The 24356-nt window shown below is 42.6% G+C and overlaps 1 protein-coding gene and 1 pseudogene across 1 annotated transcript in view; both read left to right on the top strand.

Annotated features, from left to right (window-relative positions):
- Positions 1–24356, top strand: part of LOC145347633 (dihydropyrimidine dehydrogenase [NADP(+)]-like) — a 710299-nt gene that overhangs the window by 468624 nt on the left and 217319 nt on the right. The window lies entirely within an intron of this gene.
- On the top strand, positions 4063–4637 carry LOC145348312 (nucleoside diphosphate kinase-like; annotated as a pseudogene).

Raw genomic sequence — 24356 nt, 5'->3', positions numbered from 1 at the left:
TTTAAAATATTGTAATGTGCACCTTTTCGACAAAAGCTAAATGTCAGCGGTCTGGTAATTTGAGGTGTTTCTCAGAAATAATTTTTCTTCCCCTAATTCTGACTGACATTCATCTCCGAATTACTTGTAGACTTTTAATTGATTCAAGTTTCTTTTTGGAGGCACTGATATCGCGTGTGCAGGTCTGTAGGAAATATCCTGTCACAGATGAGTAAGAGCAAGATTAAAAACTCAACTGCCAGTGCTCAGCACTCAACATGAACCATGTCTTCAGGCTTGGACTTTTCCCCTAGGTGTCATTAGCATTTTCATTTTGGGAAAAAAAATAAGGGTCTGTAGTGCGCGCAGTAAAAAAAAATTCAACCTGTGGTTTAAATTATTGATTTTTTGAATATTGAAGCAGTATTTCAAATGAATTTTGTCAGACTTTGGGGAGGAGATTTCAAAAAGTAATTTGATGTAAAGAAATGCTTGTATATCTCCCAGATACCCCATCAAAGCGTGCTATCCTGGACCATTTCCTATCTGGGTAATAGAATTGAGGATTTCAGGTATATCATATTTTGATCAATAGCGGTATAGAAAATTCAAAGCCAATGAAAAATATAACCAATATGTGTTTTAATGTCTCTCAACGTACTGTGACCAAGTTCAGCTCACCAACAGGGTAAAACGACGGAGGTAAATGAGTGGATTTTAAATTGTCAAAGCTGAACTTAGCAGTTCTGAAATATTAAATTTCAGTACAAATAGGTTGAACGCTCTTAATGAAGAAATTCATTTTCCTTCAAGGAATAAGGAATGTGTGTCTCATCTCTCTTGTCTGGGCTGGGTTTTAGAGCCCTCCACTGGTGTGCTTGAAGGTTGGGGGCAGGGAGGCGGGGGAGGAGCTTGTAAAATCCAGCATCTGCCATCTTCTCAATGACACCCCCCGTCCTGTCTCCTGCTTTACAGGGCATGGTGGAGGCAGGGATGCCCTGCTTGCCCAATTAAGTCCTCATCCCACCCTTGCTGTTGTTCTACCCATGACAGGGCAACTCAGGCCAAATGAGTAGCCTAACAGGCTTTACTGGTTGAGCTAGGCAAGAAGGAGAAGGTCCAGTTCACCTTATCCACCAGAGTCATCCCCTCCCAAGCCCATGCCCCCCCCCTTTAATTCTCCTCTCTGCAGCCTGTTGAACACTGCCCCCCTGCACCCTCCCCTCCCTCCCCTCTCTCCAGCCTCCCTCCCCTTTGCCCAGCCTCCCTCCCTTCCCCTCAGCCTTCCTTCTCTCCCCTTCCCTCCCCCAGCCTCGCTCCTCTCCCCCCACAGCCTTCCCCCCCCCCCACCCAAGTCCCACCGCCCCCCCCCACCTTAAGTAGCACTTCCTCCCCAGATGAGGCCCAAAATCGCATCCTGAGCCAGTTCATGCCTCGCTGGGTGGAATCTTCATGGGGAGGCTCCCACTTAACTTTGGGGGTGTGGTGGGGGATGATATGGTGTCTGTAAAACACAGCCATCTTTCTCTCTCTCTCTCTCACTAATCTCTGATTCTTGTTCACTAAAATCACATTTTGGCCATCAGGCTTGAACACACAAAACTAAGCTCCCATAAAGTCATTAACCATGCCTCATAAATCACGTCGATGTAAGTACCAATGAATAAGGAGGCCATTTGGCCCATCTCACCAATGATCTTACACTCCCTAGAACAATTTTGGAAACTTTCCCTGCACTAGAGTAACAACAGACCATTGGTTAGTCTGTGTGAAATGGTTCTTGATATCAATGCCTTTTGCCAATATGTATTACTCCTTCTAAGCTTTGGTTGAAATTCAAATTTGTGCTTGAACTTGGAATATTGTTCTAGATTAATCTTTTCTATTCTACTCAGTATATTTGAAGCTTTCTGAAATAACTCCTCAGAAACCAGTGACCCTACACCAGATTCCCATTATTTGCAAACTCGACTCCGCTCCTAGAGTGCTTCAGGTACGCAGTCAGAATCAGGAGTGCAGTGGAACTGACACTCCCATATTTATGTACAAGTGAGGCTCCCTGAGTGGGCAGGCAGTGGTGACCTCAATCAGGGAGCTCATACTCCAAGAAACCAACCTTATGGGTCTCATTGCAGTCATTACACTTTCTCTGGTCCCCACTCATTTGTCCCCTGATTCCATTTACCTTAACTTCATTCTGAGTTGGTCCATCCCTGTAACAACACACTTGAAGCTTAACACTTAGTTCTCAGTTCTCAGATCATGGATACTCTCAATAATGGGATTTGAAACATCATTTTCAAGGCTTTCATGCTTTTCATCCCTGTACAGAATGGCAGTGATCCAACACTTGTATGCCCTTACTTCTTGAAAGTTTATTTATTAGTGTCACAATTAACACTATAATGAAGTTACTGTGAAAATCCCCTAGTCACTGTACTCCAGTGCCTGTTGGGATACGCTGAGGGAGAATTTAGCATGGCAATGCACCTAACCGGCACGTCTTTTGGACTGTGGCAGGAAATCGGAGCGCCTAGAGGAAACCACACAGACACTGGGAGAATGTGCAGACTTCACACAGTCAGTGACCCAAGCCGGGAATCAAACCCGGGTCCCTGGGACTGTGAGGCAGCAGTGCTAAGCACTGTGCCATCGTGCTGTGCACTCCCTGGTTTAAGGGGCAGAGGTGCTCCCAGCTGAAGTGCTTCTGAGATATAGAAGTTCAGGGCAGTAGACACAGGCTTTCACTCCCACAAAGAAAGCAACATTGGAAGATGAATGTCAATAGAAATCTTTTTGCAGCATCTCGCTTTATGCAGTCCGATTGGAGCTTTTGAGAAGCAAACTGTTCTGATTCAGAGAAGTCCTTATAAGACTGATGTTGCCTATAAATGTCCTGGTGGGGGTGGGGTAATATCTGGAAAGCTGCATTCAGTTGGCACACTGCCTCATTTCCTTCCTTTTCGTAGCGTTGCTCTTCCTCTTCAATAATGTCGTAGAGTGGAATATCTCGGCAAAAAGTAATATCAGGTGGTTTAGGTTTTATTGATGGTATAAAAACCAAAAGAAAAGATTGAAAAAGTGTTTCTAAGTATCATTAATCAGCAAGCAAAGTTTGTAGATGCTTCAAAACTTTTAACTCCTCCGTTCTACATTGAGCAGATGGCACGGGCAGGTGTGCACGGTGATATTTGGGATAACGTAATCAGAGTGAAAAAGTTAGTAAAAGTGGGGGGGTGGTGGGGATAAATGAATGAACTCACATCTACAGTGCTGTTAGCAGACAGGCTTACCTCAGCTCAGTTGGTACTTAGTGAACAGGTCGCAGGAAAAACCAAAAACATTGAGGAAATGCATCAAAAAAGCAAGTGAGTGCGTCAGAAGTGAAGCATACCTGTCAACAAGGAACAAACCTTCATTGCTCCGAAGCCAGGTGGCGTCCAGAGAGGCATTGCTGGTGAAGTCATCAAATGCTTTGAACAGAAAGATTTTAAGCTTGCCGCCATGAAACTCCTTCAGGCTCCCATGGATCTGTTCTTCAGATAAACCTTTCTGTTCCAAGCTGATCATGTACATTCTGGTCCCCACATTATAGGATGGATGTGGAGGCATTGGAGAGGGTGCAGAGGAGGTTTACCAGGATGTTGCCTGGTATGGAGGGAAGGTCCTATGAGGAGAGACTGAGGGATTTGGGGTTGTTTTCGTTGGAAAGAAGGCGGCTAAGAGGAGACCTTATTGAAACATACAAGATGATTAGAGGTTTAGATAGGGTGGATAGTGATAGCCTTTTTCCTCGGATGGAGAAAGCTAGCACGAGGGGGCATAGCTTTAAATTAAGGGGTGGTAGTTATAGGACGGATGTCAGAGGTAGGTTCTTTACCCAGAGGGTGGTGGAGGAATGGAATGCCCTGCCTGCTGCAGTTGTAGATGCGCCTAGTTTGGGGGCGTTTAAGAGGTCCGTGGATAGGTTTATGGATGGAAAGGGATTGGTTTAGGTTAGAGGGTCATTGCTTTTTTCTTAATTGGTCAGCGCAACATCGTGGGCCGAAGGGCCTGTTCTGCGCTGTAATGTTCTATGTTTCTATGAGTTCTGGCCCTATTATTGCAATGAACAGAGAACAGTACAGCACAGGAACAGATCTTACGGCCCTCCAAGCCTGTGCCGATCATATTGCCTGCTTTAATTAAAACGGCATACATTTACAGAGTCCATATCCTTCCATCCCCATCCTATTCATCTATTTATCTAGATGCCCCTTGAATGCCGCTATTGTACCGGCTCCCAGCAACTCCCTGGGTAGCGCATTCCAGACATTCACCACCCTCTGTGTAAAACACTTGCCACACACATCTCCTTTAAATATTTCCCCATGCACCTTTTCTCTGCAGTCTGTTCACCAAGTACCAACTGAGCTTATAGGTGATGGTGTGGGAAGGTCTGAATGTGATGGAGACTGGTAGAGTGATGCTTGGCGAGATCAATCCTGGTAACTCTAAACCTGGAACAATTTGTGATGATTTCTGTAATGCACACTGGCAGGAATATCATCCATGGCAGTGACTCTGGAGCAAGTGCATAGAAGGAGATTAAACTTTGGTTCAAACCTGGGGAGGTGATGGAACACCAGAACTGTGTCCAGAACTGGATCTATGAGTAAATCATTCCACAGTTGCGTGCCAGTGGCCTACATGAATCATTCCAAATTGTCATCGGAAGTTTTTTTTCACTGGGTTCCCATAATGTCTTAATCCTGAATACTGGAGCAAATAATCGTGCAATAAATGAATTGAAAAATACAAAAAAGGCAAACGGCACTAGTGTCTTAAATCTGACTTTACCAGCTGACAATAATTCTTACACCATTTCAATGTCTCCAAGGAAGATTGAAAAATAGAGTAGTAAGGGAGTGCAGATGAGAGAATATGTGCTAAATGTCACAGTTCTATTCCTCAACTCATGCAACCTGCAAACACAACTCCTAAGGGGAACATTAGATTGCTGATTTTACTCATAATTTAAAGTGTGTTACAAATCATTGCTAGGGATCATTGTCCTTCCATTGCGAATCTAGCGCACTAAGTTATTTGCTTTAACTTAGCAAGCATTTTATGAGCTTTCAGTCAAATGGTTGCCTCTGATTGGTGTTAGAACTTCTGACATTTGTGATAAGCTGACTGATGATTCATTCTCAGTGGAGTAAGTGGTAAATAAAGTTTTACCCGTCTCCAGCTAGAAACTTGTGTCCGAATTGCTTTGTATCATAAGCATGGTTTGAAATCTTTTTGAGACAAGAATTGATGACGCATTTTCCAAATCCCTTTGGACAGAGGTACATTTCATACAGAGTTCTTTTTGTTTACAGTTCATCAATCAACATCTACTTTTCTTTATATTTTTTTTGCCTGCTTGTCCACCATATTGACATTAGTTGATGGCTGAAGTGCACCATGCTCCTAACTAGTATTTTCACTTGTTGGCAAGTAAACTGATCATTATGATCACGTTGTACGAACATACGAATTAGAAGCAGGTTTCGATCATTTAGCCCCTCGAGCCACCTCTGCCATTCAATAAGATCTAATTTTAACCTCAACTTCACTTTCCTGCCTCTACCCTCAATAACCTTTCACCTGCTTGCTCTTTTTTTCAATCATTCATGAGACATGGGCCAGTATTTATTGCCCATCCCTACTTGCCCTTGAGAAAGTGGTGGTAAGCTGCCTCCTTGACAACTGAGTGGCTTGTTAGGCTATTTCAGAGTCATCCACATTGCTGTGAATCTGGAGCCATGTGTAGGCCAGACCAGGTCAGGATGGCAGGTTTCCTTCCGTAAAGGGGCAGCACAGTGAAATAATGATTAGCACTGCTGCCTCACAGCGCCAGGGTCTGGGGTTCAATTCCGGCCTGGGTTGACTGTGTGGAGTTTGCACTTTCTCCCCATGTCCACTTGGGTTTCTTCTGGGTGCTCCAGTTTCCTTCCACAGGGTGGGGTAATCAGAGGGGCAGCAATGTGGGGGTCACAGAGTTGGCCAGCGATCGAGCTGGCCAGTGATCGGAAGGCCAGCAGTGAAGGGCCTCTATGCACGTGCCAATCTCGGCATTGACAAATCAGTGCATGTGCAGTGGCTCTCTCAACACTATGCTGCTTTTCAGCGGGAATAGACCCCACCTACTAACTTTTGGACTGATTTACGCTGGTACATTCCGCAATGCATGGAGATTAATTTTGAAACTCCTGCTGAAACGAACACCGTGATTTACTCCAATCTTTTTGCAAATTAACACACAATTCTTTTGGGAGAATCCACTGGTTCCTGTTTACTAACAGCACTTGTCACACTAATAAGTTGATTAAACATGATTTTCTTTTCACAAAACCATGTTGACTCTGCCTTATTACTTTGAATTTATCTAAGTGCCTTGCTATGACCTCTTCAATAACAGCTTCTAAGATTTTCCCAGTGACAGATGTTAAGCTAACTGGCCTGTAGTTTCCGGCTTTCTGTCTCTCTTCCTTTCTGAATAAAGGAGTTACATTCATTATTTTCCAATCTAATAGAACCTTCTCAGAATCTAGGAATTTTGGAAAATTAAACCAACACATCAAATATCTCACTAGCCACTTCTTTCAAGACCGTTAGGTGAAATCTATCAGGACCCAGGGATTTGTCAACCCAAACAGTTCCAACAATTTGTTAGGTGCCATTTCCCTGATGTTTGTAATTTCCTTGAATTCCTTCCTCCCTTCCATTTCCTGATATACAGCTAGAAGTCTCACAACACCAGGTTAAAGTCCAACAGGTTTATTTGGTATTGTGAGCTTTTGGAGCGCTGTTCCTTCATCAGCTGAAGGAACAGTGCTCCAAAAGCTTGTGATACTAAATAAACATGTTGGACTTTAACCTGGTGTTGTGAGACTTCTTACTGTGCCTACTTCAGTCCGAAGTTGACATCTCCACATCATGATTTACAGCTAATTCTGAGGTGTCGTTTGTATCCTCTTTCATGAAGACCAATACAAAATACGTACACAATTCATCAGCCATCTCCCTGTTGTCATCATTAATTCCTCAGACTCACTTTCTTTGGCACAAATGCTCACTTTGCGAACTTTTCTTTTTTAAAATACCTACAGAAGCTCTTTGGTATTGGTCTTTTACCCACTGTTCTCTCCCTCAAACTGAATATAAAATTCAATCATATTATGATCACTGCTACCAAGAAGTCACTAATTAATCCTATCCCATTGCATAGTTTACTATAGCCTGCTGCCTGGTTGGCTCCAGAACGTGCTATTCTAGGAACTTATCCCAAAAACATTCTACAAATTTGTCATCAATGCTACCTTTGCCCATTGGATTATTCCATTCTATGTTTACATTACAATTTCCCAAGGGTTGTGAACGTAGCTCAGTCTATCATGCAAACTGTCCTTCCACCCCATCTAAACTTACCACTGCCTCAGAAAAGCAGCAAGCATAATCAATGATCCCATGCACCCTGAACATATCCTTTTCCACCTTCTTCCATCAGGAAAATAATATAAAAGCCTGAGATCACGTACCAACTGACTTCCCTGCTACCATCACACTTTTCAATGGAACTACCTCATATTAAGTTGATATTTCTCCACACCCTAGCTAAAGTTAAAGTTGATTTATTAGTCACAGGTAAGGCTTACATTAACACTGCAATGAAGTTACTGTGAAATTCCCCTTGTTGCCACAGTCTGGTGCCTGTTCAGATCAATGCACCCAGCACGTCTTTCAGAATGTGGGAGGAAACCGGAGCACCCGGAGAAAACCCACAAGAGAATGTGCAAACTCCACACATGACTCTAACACTGCGTTCTGCACTCTTTCCTTCCCTTCTCCCCTATGTACTATGTATGAATGGTATGCTTTGTGTAGCGCACAAGAAACAATATATTTCAATGTATCCCAATAGATGTGATAGTAATAAATCAAATCACGATAATCCCAATACATTTGTGACAAGTTATCACTATTTATTCTTTGATGCCATGCGATTACTGTTAAGGGGCCAGTATAACATTCCCACAGGTGATTTTCTGCCTTTACCATTGTTCATCTCTAGAAAAACCATTTCTACGTGCTGCTTTTCTGAACTTGGATCAAGCTTGTGCTAATGCCATCTTTAATTGACACAACCACCTGTCCACCATTTCCTAACTTCCTGTCCTTCCTAAAAATCACATTTTCAGGACCCAACCTATGTTATCCTGCATCCGTGTCTCCGTAATCGCTATTAGATCACACTTATTAATCTCTATCTGCACTGTCAATTCAGCTGTTTAGTTTTGAATGCATTCAAATATAGCTCCTTAAGATTTCTTCTTTTATGATTTTTATAACCTCCAGCCTTATCTGTTGATTTACTCTAGATTTTTACTGACTACCCCCACATTCACCAAAGATCCTTAGACAGCATCTTCCAAACCCACGACCATTTCTATCTAGAAAGACAAGGGCAACAGATACATGGGAACACCACCACCTGCAAGTTCCCCTCCAAGCCACTCACCATCCTGAGTTGGAAATATATTACCGTTCCTTCGCAGTTGCTGGGTCAAAATCCTGGAATTCCCTCCCTAACGGCATTGTGGGTCTACCCACAGAAAGTGGACTGCAACGACTCAAGAACGCAGCTCACCATCAACTTCTCAAGGGCAGCTAGGGATGGGCAATAAACGCTGGCCAGCCAGCGAGTCCCATGTCCTACAAATGAATAAAAAAAATCATAGTTTATCATTTTCCATATTTTTACCTTCTTTATCTTCCCCTGTCTCTTTGAAATACATTAAGCCTCATAACACCAAGTTAAAATCCAACAGGTTTATTTGGTAGCAAAAGCCATTAGTTTTCGGAGCGCTCGCTGCTCCTGCTACCAAATAAATCTGTTGGACTTTTACCTGGTGTTGTGAGACTTCCTATGTGTTTACCCCAGTCCAATGGCGGCATCTCTACATCTTTGAAATACCACATCTGTCAACATTTGACCTTTGCCCAAACTATTTCATTTAAAATTCTCTCTACTCTAGTTACGTGATTGCCAGCATGATCCAGGTACACATTTGCAATTTCTCTTTGCTGTCTGACCAGTGTCGTGCTCCTTACTTCTACTGTTGGTCCACTATTTGGGCGACAAGGTGGCACAGTGGTTAGCACTGCTGCCTCACAGCACCAGGGACTCGGGTTTAATTCCCATCTTTGGTCACCGCCTATGTGGAGTTTGCACATTCTCCTCGTGTTGGCGTGGGTTTCCCCTGGGTGAACAAAGAAACGTACAGCACAGGAACAGGCCCTTCAGCCCTCCACATCTGCACCGATTATGCTGCCTGGTTGAACTAAACCCCCTTACTTTTCCAAGGACCTTATCTCTTTATTCCCATCCTATTAATGTATTTGTCCACACACCCCTTAAAACTCACTATCATATCTGCTTCCACTCCCTCCCCCAGCAATGAGTTCCAGGCACACACCACCCTCTGTGTAAAAAAACTTGCCTCGTACATCTCCTTTAAACCTTGTCCCTCGCACCTTAAATCTGTGTCCCCTAGTAATTGACTCTTCCACTGGGAAAAAGCTTCTGATTATCCACTCTGTCCATGCCCCTCATAATCTTGTAGACTTCTATCAGGTTGCCCCTCAACCTCCTAAGTTCCAGTGAGAACAAACCAAGTCCTCATAGCTAGTGTCCTCCATAACAGGCAACATCCTGGTAAATCTTTTCTGTACCCTCTCCAAAGCCTCCACATCCTTCTGGTTGTGTGGTGACCAGAATTAAACACTATATTCCATGTGTGGCCTAACTAAGGTTCTATAAAGCTGCAACATGACTCATCAATTTTTAAACTCAGTGCCCCAGCCAATGAAGGTAAATATGCCATATGCCTTTTTGACTACCTTCTCCATCTGCGTTGCCACTTTCAGTGACCTGTGTACCTGTATACCCAGATCCCTCTGTTTATCAGCACTCTTAAGCGTTCTGCCATTTACCGTATATTTCTCATCCGTGTTAGACCTTCCAACATGCATAACCTCACAGTTGTCCGGAAATCAGGTGCTCCAGTTTCCTCCCACAGCCTGAAAACCATGGTGGTTAGGTGCATTGGCTACACTAAATTCTCCCTCAGTGTACCCGAACAGATACCAGTGTGTGACGACTAGGGGATTTTCACAGTAACTTCATTGCAATGTTAATGTAAGCCTAGTAAGCCTCGGACGGCATGGACAAGTTGGGCTGAAGGGCCTGCTTCCATGCTGTAAACCTCAATGACTCGAGTTGTGGTGAATAAATAAATCTTATTTTTACTTTATCCTAGTCAGTTTAAGGTACTCAACAAAAACTCATGTCTCCTGCTTCATCACCATCCATTCGTTTCCAGTCCTCCACTGATAAAGAATAAATAGCTTTGCATAAAATTTCCTTCATTGCCTTGGAATGTCCCCCAGCCTATTGGGTATTTTGAACGTGTAATCACTGCTGCAATGTAGGAATACAAACATGCATCTATATAACCAAGCTTTGGCATTCTATGTAGCCAGTGGAAAGCTCCAGGTTCCAGCTGGGCTTTGGCCAAGGAGCTCATATTTAATCCTGCAGAGCATCACATCTAATCGGAGTGTTTAGATATTGGACGTCTTTGCAGCCCCAAAGTGGGATTGTTTGTCTGGATACAGAAAGCAGGCTTCCCCCCGTTCCCCACTCCTCCCCCCAACAAGCAGGAAATCTGAGTGCCAATTGCTTTAATGGGTTTTTATGAATTGAAATTAGTATGAAGCAGAGATGAAATCTAAGCTGCATAATTCTTTAGTCCTGGTGCTGGAACGTAGTTTAATGTTTCCAATATCAGATCCTTTGTAGCCCTGCTTTGAAAATGACAAGAGTCTGCTTAAACACAAGCATTGTAGGGGTGGCATGGTGGCACAGTGGTTAGCACTGCTGCCCCTTGGCAATGCCCTATGCTCGATGGGCAATGTCGATTCCCGGCTTGGATCACTGTCTGATTGGAGTTTGCACGTTCTCACATGTCTGCATGGGTTTCCTCCGGGTGTTCCAGTTTTCTCCCACAGTTCAAAGATGTACTGGTTAGGTGCATTTACCTATGCTAAGTTCTCCCTCACTGTACCTAAACAGGTGCCTGAGTGTGGCGACTAGGGGATTTTCACAGTAACTTCATCGCAGTGTGAATGTAAGCTTCATTGTGACTAATAAATAAACTTTTGTTGAATATCACAGCTGTTAAAAATCATCTAATGCCAGATGCCAAATATCTTTGAATTGTGTTAACCTAAATGGAAATCTGGAAGAAAAAGAGTTGAGTATCTCCATTTCCATCCAGATCTTGGGAAGATGGTCACCCAATGGTCCTGGATCTTAAACCAATGAGTCAGTGACTCTTCCTGGCTTATCTACTCCCCATCAAGCCTTTGCAGCCAATGAGAATCTTCTACAGCATCTCAATCACTGCCTACTGACTACCATTTATGTTCAGATCAAACCCATCGAATGAAAATGATGGTTCTTATTTTGGATCTGGCTACAAACATGAACATACCATTGAACAGAGATGTCCTAAGATATGACTTGCCATGTAACTAAAAATGCAACAACCTTGGAATAGTTGCCATTGTGTATGGAAATATTAAACAAAGTAACTGTGGGTGGGACTTTACGGACGCAGTCGTCCCAAAGCTAGAAAATCCTGACTGAGGTCAACGGCTCTTTGCATGGCCCATGTCCTGCACACCAATTCCTGTGGCGAGTGGGATGGGAAAATTCTGCCTATTATTTCTTTCACATCCTTTATCCTTTGTCCTCCATGTACCTCATTGTCCATACTCTATATATTTAAGGATTGCTTATGTCACTTATTTTGGGCATTTGCATACACTGCACTTCATGGAATCATAAACTGGTTACACCATAGCGGAGGTCATTCAGCCCACCCTGTCAATGCTGGCTCTCAGCAAGCACAACTCTGCTGGTTCCAGATGAGCACTTGGGACAAGATTATGAACCAAGTGCTGGAAAATAAATTAGAATAGACAGGTGCATGATGGCAAGTGGAGATGTGATGGGTCAAAGGGCCTCTTGCTATCCTGTAAAGCTCCATGAGTTTATAACACTCCCCATTCCCCACAGCCCTGTGTTTTTATTTTCTCTCTTCAAATGCTTATCAAATTCTCATTTGAAAACCACAGTTGAGTCTCAGCGTCAGTCTCAGGCAGTGAATTCCAGATTCCATGTCACCATTGCTTCTTTTGCTAGTCATTTAAAATCAGTAACTAATAGAGCAGTTTCTTCCTATCTACTACGCTGAGATTCTTCATGATTTTGAACGCCACTATTCAACTGTCTCTTTTTAATCTCCTCTTCTGTAAGGAGAACAGCTTTAGTTTTTCCAGACAATTGAAGTTCCTCACTGCTGGAACCATTCAAGTAAATCTTTTCTGCATCCTCTCTCATGCCTTCCTCCTTCCTAAAGTATGTTGCGCAGAATTAGACAGAGTATTGGACAGTTGAGGCTAACCTAGTGTTTATAAAGTTCCTTCATAAATTCTGTACCCTCTGCCTCTAATTATAAAGGCTGGGATCCCAAATACATTATTAACCAGCATCTCAACTTGGTCTGCAACCATCAATGATTTGTGCACTTATAACCCCAAGTCCCTTTGTTCTGGCAGGCCCCCATCCTTCAGATAATATTACTTCCACCTGATTCTTCCTACCAAAATGTATCATTTCACACTTTCCTGCACTAAATTTCACCTGTCACTTTGTCCACCCATTCTACCACGCTGTCCATATCTTATTGAAGTTGCTCTCTATTCTCCTCACCATTCACAATACTGCAATTTTGTGTCCTTAGAAAAAGTTAGAATTGTGTCCTGTAGATGTTTGGGTCAAGTCTGGTCCAGGACTGGGGAGTGAAAGGAATGAACCCCACTCTACACAAAAGCAGAAAAATGCTGGAAAATCTCAGCAGGTCTGACGGGTTGTGTGGAGAGAGAATAGAGCCAACGTTTCAAGTCAGTATGACCCTTCGTCAGAGCTGAGAGGAAAGAACATCAGACAATACTTATACTGTGAGAGTGGCAGTGGGCTGATGGGCGTTGTAATTGAAAAAACAAAATGTATGTAGTGGCGTTGAAGACTGAGAATGGGGCTAAAAGTGTCCATTAAGTGATTGAAATGCGTAAACGGCAGAACAGAGGTACACAATATTAAGGGACTACCTGAGGAATGTTGCCCAATCTATACATTCATCCAGTCTAAAAATAACCATTCATGGCTATTGAGTTTCCTGTCGCTCAGCCAACACACTGCTGCTCTTCCTTTCACTTCAAAGGCTTCACCTATGTGAGTGGTTGATGTATTATTGTTTTGGGTTGTGGTGGCTGCAAGGAAAATTAATGTCACTTCAAGTAAGTACACACATTACATATACAGAAGCATGTATGGCACATATTGCTTTGTCTATTTAAAGCAAAACCTCTGCGTCACTCTCCCAGTTAAAAAGATGGAGCATGGCCACATGAGGGTGCTGTATGTATATACATTTTCTAAAGGTATGGAAAGGAAGAGGTCACAAGGTTCAAGACTATTGGCCCTTAAAAAGGTGGTTGTCTTTGTTTTTCCCATAATGGCATGCTATCTTTATCTGCGACACGGTTTTCAGTCTGAAGGATAACTTCCTTTCATGAATGAAGTTCATTCAAGTGAATGATCTAGTTCTTTTTCTGAGACGGTTCAGACCATTTTAAATTGTGCGTCCGCCAAATTTAGATTAGACTCAGAGTTCTCAGCATTATGGAGAACATCGGCTAAATCTTTATGTGAAAGAACGAACCTTTTACGTTTAAAATGTGCAAGGACAAGCCATCACTACAAAATGTGAGCCACTCGTGATGCAGTAGTTGAGTTATGGCTGGCTATTAGATTATCTTAAATAATTGATAGATAGCATCTGCTAGTGGAGTACAGCTAATGAGGCATGGACTGTAATAGTTTTGTCAAATGCATTTTATTTTGACGTTGCAAAACTGGATCGCAAACAACTGCATTTAAAGTTAGATGACATTTTCTTTGGCATAAAATGGAGCTCAAGTTTGTACCTGGCGTTACATTTATGTTGCAACTTGGTATGCATTGCATAAAGTGCTAAAAGCACGTCACTGTATACTAATAGAGAAGCTCTGATTGGTTTTTTTGTTGCATCTATTTATAATGATTAATGCTTGGTCCTTTCTCAGTCACTATAATTATATGCTATAGTGATTTACTGTTGGAAATGAATAATCTAACAGCTTTGTGGAATTCAAATTGCTGATGTTATCAGTTATATCAATTCTTCAATTTCTAAATTGTTTTGATGTTTTAGAATGAACAAATGGATTCTTTGAAAAGTGAATTAGCAAAAGATTATGCTTATAATATTACTTTTACCTGCCTGTGGTTTTCAAACACAGTAAATTGGTCCTCCATTGTTTTATATGAAAATTAAAGCAACCTAAATCGTTATTAATCTTTCAGAAAAATACTGGGTGGCTCGGTGGCACAGTGGGTAGCACTGCTGCCTCGCAGCACCAGGGAGCGGGTTCGATCCCTGGCTTGGATCACTGTCTGTGGGGAGTCTGCACGCTCTCCTCGCGTCTGCGTGACTTTCCTCTGGGTGCTCCAGTTTTCTCCCACAGTCTGCTGTGACCATGCTAAGTTCTCTCTCTGTGTACCCCAGCAGGTGCTGGAGTGTGGCGACGAGGGGATTTTCACAGTAACTTCATTGCATTGTTAATGTAAGCTGACATGTGACACCAATCAGTAAATTTAAAAATGTTCACTGCTCTTTTACATCTTTAAAGTATGAACAAAATGGTGGCTACATGAAGGTCAGTGCATCAGGATTTCCAGAGGGTCCCAATGAGTATCTCAATCATACATTAGATCTCCAATGATCCAAAGACTAGAATATTTGGGTAATATAGTCTGTCTATTATCATCATTAGACTTGACCTATTGTAACATTAATCATACCTTGGCAAAAGAGGAAACAATGAAGTGCTTGGATAAGATTTAGAATCTTAGAGGTTTACAGCATGGAATCAGACTCTTTGGCCCAACTTGTCCATGCCACCCTTTTTTTTAAAACCCCTAAGCTAATCCCAATTGCCCGCATTTGGCCCATATCTCTCTATACCTATCGTATATATGTAACTATCTAAATGTTTGCAATGACCTTCATCTTTAAAGTATGGCAAAATTGTACCCGCCTCTACTGTTACCACTGGCAGCTCGTTCCAGACACTCGCCACCCTCTGTGTGAAAAAATTGCCCCTCTGGACACTTTTGTATCTCTCCCCTCTCACCTTAAACCTATGCCCTCTAGTTTAAGACTCCCCTACCTTTGGGAAAAGATATTGACTATCTACCTTGTCTTTGCCCCTCATTATTTTATAGACCTCTATAAGATCACCCCTCAGCCTCCCACGCTCCAGAGAAAAAAGCTCCAGCCTATTCAGCCTCTCCTTATAACTCAATCCATCAAGTCCCAGTTTCATCTCGAGATGTATTAAGTGAGATAATTAAATAAGATATTTCTTCATTTCTGCACTTCAGAACATAAGAACATAACATAAGAAATAGGAGCAGGATTAGGCCATCTAACCCTTTGAGCCTGGCCTGCCATTCAATAAAATCATGGCTGATCTGAAGTGGATCAGTTCCACTTATCTGCCTGCTCCCCATAACCCTTAATTCCCTTATCGATCAGAAATCTATCTGCCCGTGACTTAAACATATTCAATGAGGTAGCCTCCACCACTTCAATGGGCAGAGAATTGAAGAGATTCACCATCCTCTTTGAGAGCTAAATTTCAACTGCCTTATTGTTTCCATAGACATTATCGGTGAGTTATAATATTTATTAAAATCTTAGACAAACACATCATATCAGCACAGTGATTAGCAAAGCTACCTCACAATGCCAGGGACTTGGGTTCAATTCCAGCCTTGGGTCACTGTCTGTTTGGAGTTTGCACATTCCCCCTGTGTCTGTGTGGGTTTATTCCAAGTGCTCCGGTTTCCTCAGTCCAAAGATGTGCTGATTAGGTGAATTGGCCGTGCTATATTGCCTCTTTGTTCCACAAGATGCGCAGATTCGGTGGATTAGCCGTGGGTAAAATATTCTGTCAGAGTGTCAGTGCAGACTGGATGGGCCGAATGGCCTCCTTCTGCATTGTAGCGACCCTGTGATACCAGCAGGATTTTTCTAGGACCCATTCATTTGCTCATTTTGTAAATAGCATTGACGGAATTATTTTCATGATAACCAAGATCACAATTATGATGCGCGCACTGTGCAAACTTCATTTAAAATGACTGCACCATCTCCAACTGTGTTTTCCTTTGACTGTGTCACCACTTCCTAAATTCATGTCCACCTTTCCTGCAATACTATGTTTGAATCTTTCCAACCAGGTTACTGCTGCTGCCAAGTACTGAAATAGCCTTTAGTAGAGTCAAAAATTGCACTCTCTGTGACTGCAATGTAGGTAATCTCATTCACCCTTCTTGACCTGTTTGCAGCCTTTGACACAGTTGACCACAGAATCATTCTCCATTGACCAACTACTCATTTTAAAAAAATGGTGGGGCTGCCCTCACCTGGTTCCGTTCCTACATCACCAGTCAAGGTCAGCAAATCACATGCATTGCCTCTCCTTCCCACTCCCACACAAAGACCTCCAGAGTCCCCCAAGGATTATGCTTCCTTCCCCTCCCTCTTGCATTGCTGTTGTTTGGCAGCCTCACGTTTCACATGTCCACTGGCAGCACCCATCTTTACCATCTCACCAACTTCTGATCCCTCAGGCTGAAGGGCCTTTTCCGTACTCTATGACTGTGGCCAGCTACATCTGCTTTGTCACACTGTTTGTCTGGCACCTGACACTGAATGAGCAGACATTCACTCCCATTAAACATTTCAAAAACTGAAATCTTTGTTTAATTCCAGAACTGACAACCCTGTGGCTGCAGTGGTGGCATTGGGAGCCCCCCGATGCCCACCATCCTGAATAGGATATGAGCACAGAAGGGTGTTACTTAAAAGCCACCTCTGGGGGAAATAACTACCTAGTTTGACTCCTGGCGATGACGTGCTTGGCACCCCAATCTGATCCCAACGTCAGGATCCGTATGCCTGCAGGAAACAGATCACTTTGAGTAAGCTTCTGCTCCAAACCTGTATTTCCTTCAATTGCCATCTGATATTTCTTCTGCCTCGATGAAATGCCTTGAGACACATTTCTATGTTAAAAGCACTCCATATACGCAATTGTTGTTGACAGCTTCTTCCATCTGCATAAAATGAGATGTCATTCATTAAAAAGATCACACACGCAGTAGGCAGCTGAAGTACTTAGGTTACTATCCCACCACACAGCCATCTACCATTCAGTTCCCTCCTTTTACAATGTCTACATCGTCTAGAATTGGCAATGATAAATGGGTTGTGAGTGCTGCCTGAGTAATAGGCACACATGACTGTTGAGATGCATAGCACCTGCACGTTAACAGCTTAAATCTTTGTTGCAACATTAAAATCTTCTTAACAGACGCACACATGGCTACAGTCAATTGTGCTTACCATATTGTAGAAGTTAGCAGTGGCAAAGAATTATTCCTTGCCTTTCTGTTGCTCTTGCAACATTGCTGGTGTCAAGGTCAAGAATGGCGGCACAGTGGTTAGTGGGTGACACGGTGGCTGTTTTCTGAATATAATTATCTCAGCAGGAGGTCATACATTTGTAGTTTGATTGACAGCTCAAAGAGCTGATGAAAGCAATAGCTGTTCTTAAGGGGCTATGAATTATTTTTTAATTAATTTGTGAGACCTGGGCATCGCTGGCTAGCAAGAATTTAATGCCCATCCTTAGTTGCTCCAGGGCAATTGAGAGTCAACCACATTGCTGTGGCTCTGGAGTCACATGTAGGCCAGACAGGGTAAGGACGGCAGATTTCCTTCCCTAGAGAACATTAGTGACCCAGATGGGTTTTTCCGACAATCGACAATGATTTCATGGTCATCAGTAGATTCTTAATTCCAGATATTTTTATTAAATTCAAATTCCATCATCTGCCATGGCGGGATTCGAACCCGGGTCCCTAGAACATTAACTGAGTTTTCCGGATTGATAGCCTAGCAATAATACCACTCAGCTATTGCCTCCCCAAATGCCTGCAGGAAACAAATTTCTTTGAATGAGGTTTTGGTCACTACTCCAAACCTATATTTCTTTCAATTGCCATCTGATATTTCTTCTGCCGCGATGAAATGCCCGTCTGTTTGATCTTATAAGAGATCAAGTACTTGAGAGGATTTAACATTTTGAATGGGATTTCATGAATGGGCCAATGTTTTAATATATTAAAACTGCAATAGAGATTTCAAACATTATTTTGTTTCATCTCAGCATGACTCCTGAGGTCTGCCCATGGGTGAGTTGCCACAGAGGATGGTAAGGGTAAAGGGATTGGCATATGGGCATGTGTTGTCATGAATTGCCATTAATTTGGCACTGGTGACTCTAAGAGGTCATGGGGTTGTGGGGTGGGGAGGTGCACTTCAATACTGTAAGTGTCCTTGGAGAGGTGGGTGTTGGGGACGTAAATTGAAATGGAATTTGTGAAGGGCTATTGGAGTCACAAATTGGGATGGGAAGAAGGATAAGGATGAGGTGGTGTGAGTGGTGAGAGCTAGGTGGTCAGAAATCTGAGTAAACAATTGGGGCAAGTTCTCAGAGAAATGAGGCAACCATTTTAAATAGTCCACCTCAGCCGACCATGTGGCAGCCTCTGAAATGGGTCCTGGGGTGGTGGGCCCGATGATACCCTGCATCCCTGCCCCCAGAACAAAGATCCCACTACTTGAGGGAGTTTCTTTGGGATACGTGCCAGGTGGGAAATTTGCAAAGGCTACCCACCTTGAGAGCAAAACTCCAGGTCTCAGTGTGAGGGGAGAAACAACTGACCCCAGTTCCTTATCATCATCACAATCCAGCTGCACCCACAGGAAATGTATGTGAAGTCTGGATGGACTTCTCATGGTGGGCTTCTCATTCAAATAGCTTTACAAAACTTACTGACAGGGTGAGCCCATACTCAGCTTGGACCCACTTTATGAAGGCACCAAAGAGTGGCCTTCAGTAGAATGACAGTAAGAGGTGAAAGAAAAACTGGCCTTTCAGTTGCAATAGCTATTTGTTGATATTATCCTAAGAGCTACCATCTGTTATTATTAATGCTTGGCTGCTTTTCACAACCTATAATTATCTCAACAGGATTTAGCTTGGAGAGTGACCTGGAGTAGAATATTACTCCAGTAAAGAATCAACAGAAAAATGTGTCAGAAAAAAATTGGCAAGCATTCAAATACATAAGGCAGAGAAAAGATGGACCAGTATAATGTGATTCAAGCTGCAATATCATAACACTTCAATGTATAGAAACAGAAATAGGCCATTCAGTCCATCAAGTCGCCTCCTCCATTTAAAGTTAAAAATTTATTAGTCAGAAGTAACGCTACAGTGAAGTTACTGTGAAATTCCCCTAGTCGCCACACTCCGGTGTCTGTTCGGCTCAATGCACCTAACCAGAACATCTTTCAGATTGTAGAAGGAAACAGGAACATCTGAAGGAAACCTGCACAGATACAGGGAGAATGTGCAAACTCCACACAGTTAGTGACCCAAGCCAGGAATCGAATCCAGGCTTCTGGTACTGTGAGGCAACAGTGCTAACCATTGTGTCACCCTGCCACCCGAATGACTTCATGACTGGTCTGCTATGATAATCCTGATGTGCATAGCTTGTCGAGTTGTAACTTGATAAATGTTGTTGTCACTTTCACCAGTGTTTTTGGCTGAAATGAGAACTACAGAATGTTATAGCGCCAAATAACAGTTCAAATTTGGGCCAGTGTTTTTCTCCTTGTAAACCACTTAATCTCATTCCACTCCTGGAATTGCTCATTTCTTTTTACCTTCCTCCTTGTCAAGTTACCTGATTCTTCTAGAAATTATTTATTTATTCAAGCGGGCTAAATATTCTCTAAGTGGGGAAAACCTTAAAAATGGGGAGCAATACCCAATGCAGTAGTCCTACCCGCCATTTCTGACAGATCCAATTTTTGCTCCTATGTGGAAGGGAGGGTGGGGGTGGTGTATGACCTACACAATAGGCAATCCCAAACTCAGAAAATCCTAAACTCTGCACAGCCATTTGATCTTAGTGCTGAGTTCAAACAGATCCCATTTTGGCAGCTCCGAGGGCCATAAACCACAGCACAGGAGTTACAAATTGATGAATCAGATGTAAGCACATTTGCAAGGGTGAATACAGTCCATTTAAGTTTTATGTTTTTTTAAAAATTCCCTGCTCTTTAAACTTGAATCTGTCAGGGAGAGTTGAAAAAGAAAGCCACTGCTGAACTCTTTTGATTCACAGGCCACCTGATGTAGTTTAGAAAAGTAACATTACCATCTGTTTGTGCAGTTTCAATAGAGGTCTTTGCTGAAAATCCCAAAGGCTATTATTGTATCATTAAGATTGCTTGGTTGATTTCCAAAATTATAATATCTCAGCAGGATTTTCTGAGTTGAACATTGTAATCCATGTGAAAAAGCTATTAAAGGATTATCTGCCTTCAGTGTGATGTCTGGATAGAAGTCTGTTTGATTTTATAAGAGATTAACCACTTGAGGAGATTTTAAAGCTTTGAATGAGTTTCATAAATAGGATTTCTTTCACTATTAATAGTATATGAGTAAAAGCTGTATTGGGTTGTTAGAACTTTTCGTTTCATCCCCACAAGGCTCCTAAGGTCTGCCCATAGTGGATACTGGTGGAATCATTGGGAATAAGATGGGGCAATGCTTTGTGGGTGGGGGCATGAATCAGCATGGAGGGGCCAAGGAATATGAGGGAACACGGGTTCAGACAGAGGCCTTAACAAAGCCCTAGAGAACCAATGAGGACCATCTAACCAACCTGCCTCGGGTGTTCACCCACTCCCGTGGCTGCATAGGATTTGCTCCTGGGGTTGACACTGCCCATCTTCACTTCCCCAGTGCAAAAATTGGATCAAACGGGGTCCTTTAAATTGAGGCATATTGACTAAATCGGGAATTTTTCCGACTCGAGCTACCCCGACCCAGTGGCAAAAATCCAATCCCAGGTAATTATTTTATCCAAAGAGTGCCACTACTTATCTCCCTGCTTATCTTAAATTGATTTCTAATCAAACCATGCTTTGAAGCAGCAGGATCAACCAATCTACTTATCCATCATAATCCATTATTATCTTGGAGACCTTGAATAGATTACTCACTTCTACTGCGGTAACAAATAAGCTCCTAACTTCATAACCACTTGTCATACTTGCACCTCTTTACTGCTGGTAATACTCTGAGGAATCTACATCCCATCTGAATCTATCTCACAAACCAGCCTCCCATCCATTGATTCTGTCTACACTTCCCGCTGCCAGCATAATTAAGAACCCCACACACCCAGGACATTCTCCCTTCCTTGGGAAAAAGATACGTACCAACCGACTCAAGAACAGCTTCTTCCCTGCTGTTGTCAGACTTTTGAATGGACTTACCTTGCATTAAGTTGATCTTTCTCTACACCCTAGATACAACTGTAACACTACACACTGCACTCTCTTGTTTCCTTCTCTGTGAACGGTACGCTTTGTCTGTATAGCGCACAAGAAACAATACTTTTCACTGTATATTAATACTTGTGACAATAATAAATCAAATCAACTCACATTCCATTGTTTTATTCCTTGCCTATAGGCATCCACCCAAAACCTTTCACAGTACTCGAACTGTGGCAGAACTGAAATCTTGTATCAATGCAACACAATCTTCTTTACTGTTGTGCACAATTCTGTGTCTGTGTGTTTTGAAATAAGGTACACATCTTTTTTATGTCCTCGTCTCTTTGTGCTGCTACCTTTTAATGACCTGTTTATTTCCATTTGAATGTTCCACTGCTGATTTGCTCCATTTGAAATCTTACCATTGTCGTGCTTTCCACCTCCACAGTGCTTACTTCTAAACTGTGTTACTTTATATCATTCGCTCCATTTACAGTCTTACCATTGTCATGTTTCTCCCCCTGTTCTCACTTCTAAAATATATCACTTTTATATTTTTCTGCAGTGAGCAGTAAATGTCATCTGCTAACCCATCTATATTCTCCTGTAGTCTCTCATAATCCTTGTCAAAATTTGTCAAATGCTGACATGCTTTTGGCAATTTGTGAAATTCATTGATGTAATAAATGGATAACATGGGCCGTCTACAGCATCGTATCATCTCATTTCAATTAACTTCCTTTGATCCCTACTCTTTACTTTCTATCTTCCCTTCCTCTCTTCATCTGTGTGCCACATTCCCTTTATGGTCATGTACCACATTAACTTGGCCACTAGAACCATATTGGGTGTTTTTGGAAAATCCAAATTTAGGATTTGAGGAGAAATTTCTTCACCCAGAGGGTGGTGAATGGGTGAAATTCACTACCACAGAATGTAGTTGAAGCCAATATGTTGTCTGATTTCAAGAAGAATTTACATATAGTTCTTGAGGCTAAAGGGATCAAGGGATATAGGAGGAAGGGGGAAATCAGGATTAAACTCTTACCATTGTCATGTTTCTCCCCCTGTTCTCACTTCTAAAATATATCACTTTTATATTTTTTGATGATCAGCCATGATTAAAATGAACGGCAGTGCAGACTCAAAGGGCTGAATGGCCTACTCCTGCTTCTAGTTTCCATACACTTCTTTTATTGTTTTAAGGGATTTGGGCATCGCTGGCTAAGCCAGCATTTATTACCCATCCCCTTATTCCCTTGGAAAGGTGGTGGTGAACCACCTTTGTGAACTTCTCCAATCCATGTGGAGTAGGTACACCCACAGCGCAGTTAGGGAGGGAGTTCCAGGATTTTGATCCAGTGACAGTGAAGGAACAGCAAGACAGGATGAGGTTTGGTTTGGTGTGGTGTGGTCCAAGTCATGGTGATCGCATGTGTCTGCTGACCTTGATCTTTTTAGCTGGTAAAGTTTGTGGTTTTGGAAAGTGCTGTTCAGAGAGCCTTGGTGAGTTGCTGCAATGCGTCTTGTGAATGGTACACACTGCCGCCAGGCAGCATCGGTGATGGACGGAATGAATGTTTATGGATGGGATGCCGATCAAGGGGTTGCTTTATCCTGAAGGTAGCGAGCTTCTTGAGTGTAGTTGGAGCTCTATTCATCCTGACAAGTGTAGAGTATTCCATCACTCTCCTGTCTTCTGCCTTGTGGAAAGCTGTTAGGCTTTGGGGACTCAGGAGGTGAGTTGTTCGCTGCAGAATTCCTAGCTTTTGACCATAACATTTATATGGCTAGTCCAGTTCAGTTTCTGATCAATGGTAACCCCCTCCAGAATGTCAATGGATTCAGTGATGATAGTGTCATTGAACATCATGTGGAGATTGATAAACTCTCTCTTGTTGAACGTGGTCATTGCCAGGCACTTGTATTGCAGAGTTTTATATGTTACATTGTAAAATGTAGTAAATCAAAAGTTTTATAAAGTGCTGGCAGCACAGAAATAAGCCATTTGGCTCAATAAGTCTGTCATGATTTTTATGCTGTACATGAGCTTCCTCTCAATACCCTTCATCTAACCTCATCAACATAGCTATCTATTCCTTTTGTCTTCATGTGTATATCTAGCTTCCTACCAATACATGTACACCAATCGCATCAACTATTTCTACGTCGTAACCAGTCACTAGGTAAATAAGTTTCTCCTAAATTCCCTGCTGAATTTATTGAAGCCTATCTTATATTTATTGTTCGCTGTTCCACTAGCCCCTACAATTGAAATGCCTTGGGATTAATTTTGTTCTGGCATCAGGAGGCCCATCTACCGAAGAGAAACCTGCACTGCCTCTTTTCAAGAGAGCCCACCAAACCTCAAGCCAATCCAGTAGTGGCGAGGCAAACAATGGGCCTTACCCTGGATTCGAGGCCCCAGAGTCAAAGGACAACCAGAGGTCGTCAGACCTTGTGCTCAGTAGCACCACAAGAGAGAACAGAAAAGAATAGAATTCCTACAGTGCAGAAGAGACCATTTGGCCCATCGAGTCTGTGCCTACCCAAGTCCTCTTCCCTGTCCTATCCTCGTAATCCCGCACATTTCCCATGACTAATCCACCTAACCTGCACATCTTTAGTCATTCAGGGGCAATCCACCTAGCCTGAACACTGGAGTACCTGGAGGAAACCCACGCAGAA

This window comes from Carcharhinus amblyrhynchos, chromosome 9 (assembly GCF_965287045.1).
Source record: "Carcharhinus amblyrhynchos chromosome 9, sCarAmb.v2.hapA, whole genome shotgun sequence".
Taxonomy (NCBI): domain Eukaryota; kingdom Metazoa; phylum Chordata; class Chondrichthyes; order Carcharhiniformes; family Carcharhinidae; genus Carcharhinus; species Carcharhinus amblyrhynchos.
This window is presented reverse-complemented; position numbering and strand designations above follow the sequence as displayed.